This window comes from Cupressus sempervirens, chromosome 10 (genome assembly GCF_028749045.1).
Source record: "Cupressus sempervirens isolate cs-2001-9-10 chromosome 10, ASM2874904v1, whole genome shotgun sequence".
Classification (NCBI taxonomy): domain Eukaryota; kingdom Viridiplantae; phylum Streptophyta; class Pinopsida; order Cupressales; family Cupressaceae; genus Cupressus; species Cupressus sempervirens.
The window spans coordinates 418,621,892-418,632,364 of record NC_143127.1 but is presented as its reverse complement, the minus strand read 5'-3'; positions in this window follow the sequence as shown (position 1 = coordinate 418,632,364).

Sequence of the window (10,473 nt, the reverse complement as noted above, 5' to 3'; positions counted from 1 at the left end):
GGAAAATTGTTTCTATTATGGCTGCCTTAATTAAACTTAAGGCTTTTGCATCCCTTCTTCTTGACTCCTTCAACTGAGTCTTTTGATGGTTGGTGAAGGAAACATATTGTGTTGGGTTAGTTACACCATTGAAAGCCACAAACTCCCATGTGTCATTTGTAACCATAATGTTTCTCATCTTCTTTGTCCATTAAAGGATTATGGCTACTGCCAAGTCTTTTCTGTATCTCCAACCATATCTTCTACACAACAAGATCAAACACCTAGTAAAAATACCCAAAATCATGAGGATGTGGGGCCTAATGGATGTGATACCATGTAAAAAGTTTCAATAATTTACAGCTTACAAAGGTTTTCAAGTCACTTGGTAGGGTAAGGAGCCAAGTGATAGGCAATGTCAAGCTACTTAGTAGGAGAGTGTGTCGAGTGATAGTACTACCGAGTTGCAGGTAGTGCCAAGTTGGTTGGCACCTATAGGGACTGAGTTATTCAGTCAAAAAAAAAGGGAGCTTGGCAACAAAGGGCTCAATAAAGGAGACCAAGCTTCTTGGTCAATATAAGCTAAGTTACTCAGTTCAAATACAAGTCGAGTGATGTGAGGAGAGAAACAACGTGCTAGAAAATGTGTGAAATGGTTTCTCCTCCTCTCTCCTCCAAATCTTACTAATCATGCACAACAAAATGTATCAAGGAAACAAGATATAAAAATACAATAGATTGGAGATGGAAAATATTCTTTCTTGCATTCCTTTTAATTGAATCAAACTAATAAAAATTTGGAGAATAAACTATAAACCCTAGGTGAAAAAAATATCTAAAAATTTAAATCAAACTTACATCAATTGATGGTTCAATGAATGGCTGCATACAATAAACTTGGAGCAATCATTGCTCATACAAGACACAATATTACTTTCACAAAATACCCAGAAAGTCATCCGCACATGCTGCTACTACTAGATCTAATAGAAGTTTGTGTCTGTGTTGTTCTATTGAACTCATTTGACTCTCAAATTGTCTAGATCTAACTTATATAATCAAGGAATATTTCCCATTTTGTCTCCTACTGTCAATTTGAAAAATCTCCCTCTCATTCAAAATTTGAACTCAACTACTCATATTAATATTTCTAACTATTGCACCTACAAACCGTTAGACTTGGTAGGTGGACGCAGGACTCTAGGGACAACTAGAACAATTTAATATTCCAACACAATCATATATGTCAATGTGATGCCCATTTTGAATTTTAATTGATAAATATGGTTAACTATGTGTTGAAATCTTGAATTGTACTCCTTGGAGTTGGCGGATTCCCATTCATATATTGATTGATTAAGTAGAGAAAAAAAATATGCATTATTTTGAATTCCAGTTAATTAATAAGTATTTCAAATGTGTGTGCTCAATGTTGCATAGGTATTGCTAACTATTGAATACTACCTTTTAATTTCTATTATTTCTATACATATTGTTTATTATATGTATTGGCATGTCACTTCTCTATTTTTCTATGCTTGTATGTATTGTATAATATGGGCTTCTTTTTTTCCTCAATGGGAGTTTCCAATAGGTCATATTGAGTTGTCTGATGGTTTTTAAAAAAGCAATGTTCAAGAGATTAAGTAATTTGGAGATAATTCTTTGAACATAGTCTAAGAAGCAAGCTCTATAAACTAAGTCTATCTTTCATCTACTTTATTTTGATCTTGGTTCTTCTATTGTAAACTTGTGTCAAATAATCTATCACTTTTGTTAGTTTTTCCTCTTTAAACACAATAATAAAATATTAATAATTTAAATGTCTATATAGTTAATTTGAATATCTTGTAAGCTAGACATTATATTATATACTATCCTTGCAGTTCCACTCAACCCAAGGTACCAAAATAACACATTCTTTCTACTTACTCTTCTTTAACTTGTGTCAACCTTCTTAGTCTTGCATCTAAAATGAAGTGAGCTACTTATAACAAACTTACAACCATTTTGACTTTCCATTTTGGTAGTTTTATTAATGATCATATATAAGATAATTTTTTTTGGCATAGTATTCCTCACAAGTTTATTTTTCCACATGGTTGACTTCACTTTCTCTCTCACATATATTTTGATTTCCAAAATTGTACTAGGAGGCTCTTGCATGATAATATCACATTTACTTATCTCATTTGTCTTTTGTTTCAACATTTTCTCTTCCTTGTAGTTCAACTTTTTCTTTTCTATCATTTTAGGCCAATCATGAAATATCATGTTCTCCATTCTATTTAAGTAGCTTAACATCCAAATCAAAGATAATACGCCCAAAGGAAAAGTTATCGCCTCTAAAAAAATAGTTTCATTTGGAACCAAAATTTTATATAGGAACTACTTGTGATTATATATATTTTTAATATTTTTATCCACCTCCAATTCAACAATAACATATTAGTGCTTAAACTTTACACCCACATAACACCAAGTATATGGTAAGAAACCTAGAAAGGATCTTCTTAGTTTTCAAATCCAATAATTTAGTTTTTTGGCATCTATTTTGAAATAGGTAGAAAGCATTCCATTCCCCTTTCTATCATTATTTCCTTGTACACATTTTAGCTAAGTTCTTTTTTGAAAGTCAAGGTTAAATTACTTATATTCATTTACTACTTGCAAAAGGTTACATTCAAGTATGTAACCTTTTTGTTAGTATTTAATTACATCCCTACTTCATAACTAAATAATTCTAAATTTCCCAAGTTAATTTTAAAATTAATTTTTATTTTTACCATTAATTACATGTAGAAGAAACTTTATTATATAGTTTTAAAAGTGAACTTTCCCATCATAATTCTCTTTACAGACCTCAACTTGTTAATCTATCTCCAAAAATGAGTATAAGATTATGGGCATCATTAATTAACTCCAACAATACTCCCAAAACAACCTAATAGTCCTTGACTTGTTTTAATTTTGGCCTAAACTTGATCATATACAACCAATGAGTAATATTTTCTTACATATCTGAAATTGTCATCTCTTGCATTCTTCAACAACATTTTCTTTCAAGAATAAATTGGAATTACTTCTTGAATTAAAAAAATAGAAATCCCCCTCATTGATCTAGATGAGTTAAAGGAGATGTTAAGGGTGGTTAAGTCACCTTTAAAGATAATTTTTCCAATTCTTTTAGCTATATGACAGAACCCTAATCTTCCAATATTCCATATTTAAATATCCCATTAGAAGCTGGTATGTCCATTAGGTTATTGTTAGCAAACTAGTTGTTGAAGTATGACATTACCTAGGTGATTATCTAGAACCCCCATCTTTTTCTTCTAAGTTTAATATTTCATTGAAGTCTCCTCCCATGAAGATATTTTCCCTTGAGTTTGTATCCATGAAAATTATTATTTAATTCCATACTTTATTTTCATTCACTTTTGTGACAAGCCTATATATGTTAAGAAGTATAAAACTAGTATCACTTCTAAACTTCTCACTTCCCCCCACCCCCCAATCCAATTACTGCTAACTACAAGGGGAAAAAAATTGACCTTCCTAGGATCCCAAAGGATTTCAACCTCACCAAAGGCCCCAACTAATTCTACTAGTAGAGAATTCAAATTTTTAATCTTTTATTGAAATTTTCTCCCTTTGTTTTACTTAGTTTAGTTTCTTGTAGTAAGATTATTCCATATTCAAAGATTGATAAGTTGCAATTGAGTAAGCATTTTTTCTTGGGGTATTTAGGCCCCTAACATTCCACATTGTGATCTTCATGGTTCCTTGGGAAGGTACTTCCCCTTCTGTGAATGCATTATCCCATTAATATTCTTTTGATTACTAATTGATCTTGTAGCTTCTCTAAGTTTAACTAATGATTTTCTACCTCCTTTTTTCTTTTTTTTATTGCATATTGGTTGAGTTATTCCTTTTATATTTTCTTCTATTCCTAATTGATTTTCTTCTAACCTCTAGACCCTTTTCCAATTATTGAATTACCCTCTTACTAATCATATAATCCATTTGGCCCTCCTTCTCATTATTAGTTAGATACTCTTTGTTCATATCTTTCATCCCTATATGTTTTATCTGTTTAGTCTCTTGGTGACAATTTAACCATATTTGAATACTAAATTCATCCCAAAATTGGGTCATCTTTGTGTTTACCTTCCCTTATTTTGAGAATAGGCACTCTTGGCTAGATTTTCCTATTTTCTATAATAATATCTCAATTTCAATTGGGATGAGACCTTGCTTTTGTCCCATAATGCCTTCATTTTCTTAAAAATATGATATTTCTTAGTGGGTTTGTTCCATCTCTATGTCCACCAAACCTACTTTACATTTTTTCTATCTTTTTGTGATGCCTTTTTTGATCCACACTATTTTTTAGATATCCATCCCTTCTTGTAGGTCTATTGTATTTTTTTTGTTATTCTCTATTTCCACAAGATCTACTCCTTGCTTTTCTATCCTATTTGAGGTATCCTTAAAGTTGTCCATGATGGAGGGAGTGTTTACCTCCCTAGTTGGTTCATCATCTTTCCCTATTTGGTGACTTATAATACTTATGTTATTTTGTTGGGATTGTATCTTTTCTTATGTATCTACTAAGATATCATTATCCTCTATTTCTTGTACTAGGTTGTCTAGTGTGTTACTTTCATCAATATTTCCTTTTGATTCTATCAACTAATGAGATAATATTGTGCATGTTCTATTTCAATTTGCTTCCTTCAACTCTTTTATTACCTCATGTGGTATGCTTAGATTTAGGTTGTCCTTTTTCTTGTAAGATTTATTATGGTTTTTCTACTCATGATATAACATTAGGTGATCACATATATCAATATGAGTTAGAATTATTTCCTTGAATAGATGATTGTAGGTTCTCATACTTTTTTGAATTTCTTCAATATACCCTTGTTGCATGTTGCACATTGTTCCTTCTGACTATCATATTCCCCTTGTTTAGTAGTCTCTTGTATTTATGCTACTCTATTTTTCTTATTTCCAAGATCTTGGAATATAATTTATGCTAACTATATACCTTCATTACCTTCTTTTGTTTTATTTGAAATTATATGTTGTTCTTGATTTACTAAGTCCAAACTTATTCTCAAAAAACTACCCACTAGATTTTGAGCCATAACTTCTTCTAGGATTTCACCATCTTCTAGTTCATAGATTTTTATCACTCAGGATGTTAATGAATTTATTACTATCCCATTTTCCTTTGTCTCCCATGTTTTGCAATTTTCTTTGTACTTTTTCATTGGTTATTAACTTCCCTTCTATTTTATAATTTAGGTCATCCTCTTTTGATTATTATTTTGCTCCCTAATCTTTTTCTGTCGAGATGCCTACTTCCTATTTGCAAATCTTCTTCTTTCTCTATCTTTTTGGGAGTTAAGTGTTTATTGTCAATAGATATTTTTTATTTGAATATTTCCATATATTATAAGGTAAATATTATCTAAATTTGATTTTCTATGAGAATAGTGGTGAATTTTTCTTGACTTTGAATGGTATAAGTCTAGACTCTGGATGTGACCATGATATATAGATACTAGTAGATTATACATGGATCTATTTGTTATACTTTTAATGGATTTCAATTCATGAAGATACTTTAAGTAACTCATTTGTAATCATCTTACTTTTGCAATGAAGATAAACTAAGAAATCAATAATGAAGAAGTACTTACCTATCTATAAAATGCTCTTTGGAGCCACCATATAAAATTTGCATGTTTTTCCCTTAGGCCATCCTAGGTAGTAAATATCCCTAATGATTCACATCCAAACCAACAATTTTTGCTATATCAGTTACTAGTGATCATTGTTTCTTGACACATTAGTGCTACCAAGTGAAGTTTCTCTAGCCTTTCCCTTTTACATGTTATGTTTCTATATTGTCACTAAATTGTTGTTCTTCTAACCTCTACTCTAGCATTATTGCCTAAATTTTTTTTATTCAATATAGGAGCTTGATTTATTATTCTAGAGAGAGAGCCCTTGTTAATGCATTTTTTGTTCTTATTTTGAGATTTTTATTTTGACAACTATGTCCCAACCTTCGTTATTGTGAGTGGAAACCAAGATTAGATACCTAGGGTTATTGTCCTCATAATTTAATTTTTTCTTATGATGATTAAATCCTAGTTTTTCTTTCCCTAATAATTGATGTCAATGTAACTTAGTCAAGGGGGCTATATTACTTTCTTGTTCTACCAAGATCTTCTTGCTAGCATATTTGGTCTTGGCAAAAAAAGCCTCTTGCTATTGATTTTGTTTAAGACACAAATGAATATTACAAGGATTATCCACTTTGTTGGCTACTTGAGGACTGGTTTGGGTTTCCAAGTCTATTCTTGTTGGATTTAATGTTCCAACTGTAGTCAGTAATAATTGTTGCACATGTGGAAAGCCTTGTTGAGTTCCTGGCAACACAAGTTTAGTTTAGGATTGAGTCAAAGAGTTTTAGTTTGAATCAAGTTCCTATTGTAGATGTGTTGAGTTAGGTATCCATAATTTTTAGTAGTGTCATGTTTATGTGTGTTTTTTCGATCATGAAGTAGTTTTTTATCAATCTAATTAGCAATCATTTAGGAATGTTCTTGAGTCAAGCTATTGTATAAATTGACATCTATTATTCAATGAAAACAAGCTGAAAGTTATTTCTTCTCTCTATTTTTTTTTTTTTACTATTGTTCTATTTTTCCAAAATGGTATTGGAGGCACCTCCATTTAAAAATAAGTTGTTGCTATGAGAATGTAAGTCTTGTGCTACTATAGATTTTCTTGTTGTGCAACATTGGGAGGTAACTTCATATTTTTATTTTAGAAATTATGAAAATGGATATGCTTGTAGAAAAATATAATGGTCAAAATTTTCATACATGGAAAGTTAAAATGCAAATGTACCTGATGAATAAAATTTTCTAGGGCATAGTTAATGGCACTGGAATAGTACCTACAGATGCTAAAAAAAGATTGACTAAGAAAGCAGATGTGAGAAAGCTAAGTCTATTATTGGTCTTGTTCTTTTAGCTTCAAAACTACATCATGTTGATTTAGAGAAATCATCTAAACAAATTTGGGATGGACTAACTAAGTTGTTTGGAGCAAAATCAACAGATGCAAAATTTTCTTTAAATTTGCTCTAATCAAACAACTTGCTGAAGTTGGTGTTGTAATTGATAAAGATGGTGCTAAAGCTATCTTGCTAAATAGTTTGGCTTTAAATTATAGCAATGTTTTTTTACTCTTAGTCAAATTTCTTCACAGTCTTTAGAAGATGCGATTTCAACACTCTTGGTTGAAGAAAAGAGAGTAGTTATATGAGATTCAGGAGAAAATACTCAACTCATTCATGCATTATTATCAAAGAAAAATATGGGAAAGAAAATGTATGGTAAGAATGAAATTGAATATTTCTATTGTAAATAGGTAGGACATATTACAATGAATTGTAAAATTCATGCAAATGACTTTCTCAAAGATAAAATTAAAGAATTAACAAATATGGTTGTTCATGCTGAATTAGCTGATGTTATTAGTGATGATGATAACATTGAAAATAAAGATATTGTTTTATTTTGAAGAAGTTTATGCTTTGAAAATAGGAAATAATATAGTAGAGTTTAGATGAATGCTCAAATAGTTTGAGGTGCTATAGGATCAGAGAAACTATACAGTTATGAGGGTTATGAGGCATTTCATATTGAGATGGTGTGTCCAATAGTTTGGGAAGATCTAAAAGTTTGGAAGTTTGGAATCATTTATGAGACATTTCATGTGGAGATGGTATGTCTAGTGGTGTTTTGAAGCTGGATGATAGCTGCATAACTATGAGAAAGTCTTACTCCTCTATGCCATATTTTCAAAATATAATTTCTAGATAATGTTTCCTTTAGCTGTCACATTAAGTGGGGCATGTTGGAGTTAATTTTCCAACAATAGTCAATAATAATTGTTGCACATGTGGTAAGCCTTGTTGTGTTGTTGGCAACACAAGTCTAGTTTAGGATTAAGTCAAAGAGTTTTAGTTTGAATCAAGTTCTTATTGTAGATGTGTTGAGTTAGGTTTCCATAATTTTCAGGACTGTCATGTTAATGTGTGTGTTGTTGATCATGAAGTAGTTTTTTGTCAATCTAATTAGCATTCATTTAGGAATGTTGTTGAGTCAAGCTATTGTATAAATTGACATCTATTATTCAATAAAAATAGGCTGAAAGTTATTTCTTCTCTTTTTTTGTTTACTATTGTTCTATTTTTCCAATAATTTTCTCTCTTGGAAAATCTTTAGTAGAATACAAGGCTTGAAAGTGATTTGTAGTCATGAGCAGATTGCTTCTATAATATTTTATTTTCTCAAATCTATGTTTTTTTCTTCTTCAAGGTTTGCATGAAAATTCACATCTTTTTTTGCATGTTTCTTTAGAAGAAGAGCCATATTTTTTTAGTACTTATAAATTTTTTAATTAAAGTTAATTATTTTAATAATTCCATAATTTTACCTAGGATTTTTAGTTTAAACTATTTTTTTATTTTTTACATTTTCTACAATATTTTATCAAGTATTAAAACTAAAAATAACTATCTAAATATTGAGAAAAAAACTATTTTAAATTGTGATATTGCTATTAGGATTTAACTATGTAGTTCTTGAGTGAAACTCATTGACCCATGTTTCATGAGTAGTGATTCAACATGAATTGATCTCTCATGAGAATAAATGGAACACTTAGTACTCATTAGATTTAGGTGATGCTCACAAAAGTGAAGCGCTGAGGCTTCTAGGGAGGTCACCCATCCCAATATTACTCTTTTGTTTTTTACTACAAACTATGGAGATCATAAAGATCAAATGTTGAAATTTTCACAAAAATCTATAATATTTTCAATTTTTTGAAAATTGGTCTACTCTACTTGCAACCCCATTTACATGGTTAATTTTGAATGTAAAATTAATGTTGTTACACTATTAAAAATAAATTTGGAACTTTAATAATTTAGATTAATGTCTAAAAATTAATAAATAATAAAAATTTATATTTTTTAAAAGATAAAATTTAAAAATAAGGCATGTACTTGGAATGAAAATAATGGTTGATGGGCTAAATGGTGAAGCTCAAATCAATAAGCATATGTTTGTAAAATGTCCACCTATTTTCCAAGCTGTAAAAATGACTTTAAAATGTGATAAAACTTATATATATATATATATATATATATATATATATATATATATATATATATATATATATATATATAATTGAAAGAAGCGCATGATTTGTAAAAATAGTGCACCATTTTTTCTTCGATAGCCCAATCCTAGATAGGTGCTTGTTTCATAAATGTGTGCCCACTTTAATTTTAAAAGTAAGACTCTTGAAGCTAATCATGTGCCCATTATTTAAAAACTAGGAAATCATTTCAAGTGGCATTTTTTTTGCCTACAAACTTTTAGAAAATTAGCACCCACCTTCTTGTACCCTTTCTATAGCATTGTAATTATATGTAATATGTGTGTCACACTAGGATATGATATTTTTATTTATTAATATTGGGGAGACATGTTTAAAAAGTGTAAACTTAGTACCCAGTACCAAATAAGGGGTCAATGGTATTGTCCTCACATGCTTTTTCATTGCCATGTTGTAATTTGAGTGAGCTTGTATCTATAAAATAAAATACATGTTAGTGCTTGTGTTGGTTGAATGGGTTGTTACTATTAAATCTTTCTAAAGGTTTCACATTCATGGTGGAATTAGATTTTTGGATACATGTTTGGAGACAGGGAAAATACATTAGAGAGCTTTATTTTTTAGAATTTTTTATTGTAACTCTTATTTTTTAAGGTTGCATTTTTTAATCATGGAACTGTGGATACATGATTGTACATGTGAGAATGAATTGAAGAGCTTGATTTTTCATAAGTATTTATGGTAACTCTATAAGTTATTTGTATTACTTTTTGGATAAGTAATAAAATGAAGTATAGATCCTTTTGGAGGCTAATTTTTGACTTAACAAGGACTTTTCCTAAACATATCTTTTGTTATCTTGTATCTTGTCAAGCATTAAGAGGGTGTTGGGGGTAGGTAGTGAATTGGTACAAAAATGTTCAAAAAATTATTTAATCAAAACCATAAATTAATACTAAAACTAAAATATAATTAAACAAAAAAATATACACAACATGAACATCATAACACCATAATTTGTTACTAAAGGAAATCTAATTTAGGGAAAAACCTAGATAGAGATGACACCCAGAAATAATCCACTGCGACATTAATAAGTGTCCAATTTAAGCCATAAGTAGATAAGAGGGGAATTCACTTGCATAAAGGCCTATAACTTATAATTTTGAATTATAGGATTGAAGTTATGCTAAGGTATATAGCCAATTACATAACCAAAATGGATTTACAATCCTATAGTGAATTGATTGGTAGAATCAATGATTCTTATACAATTCC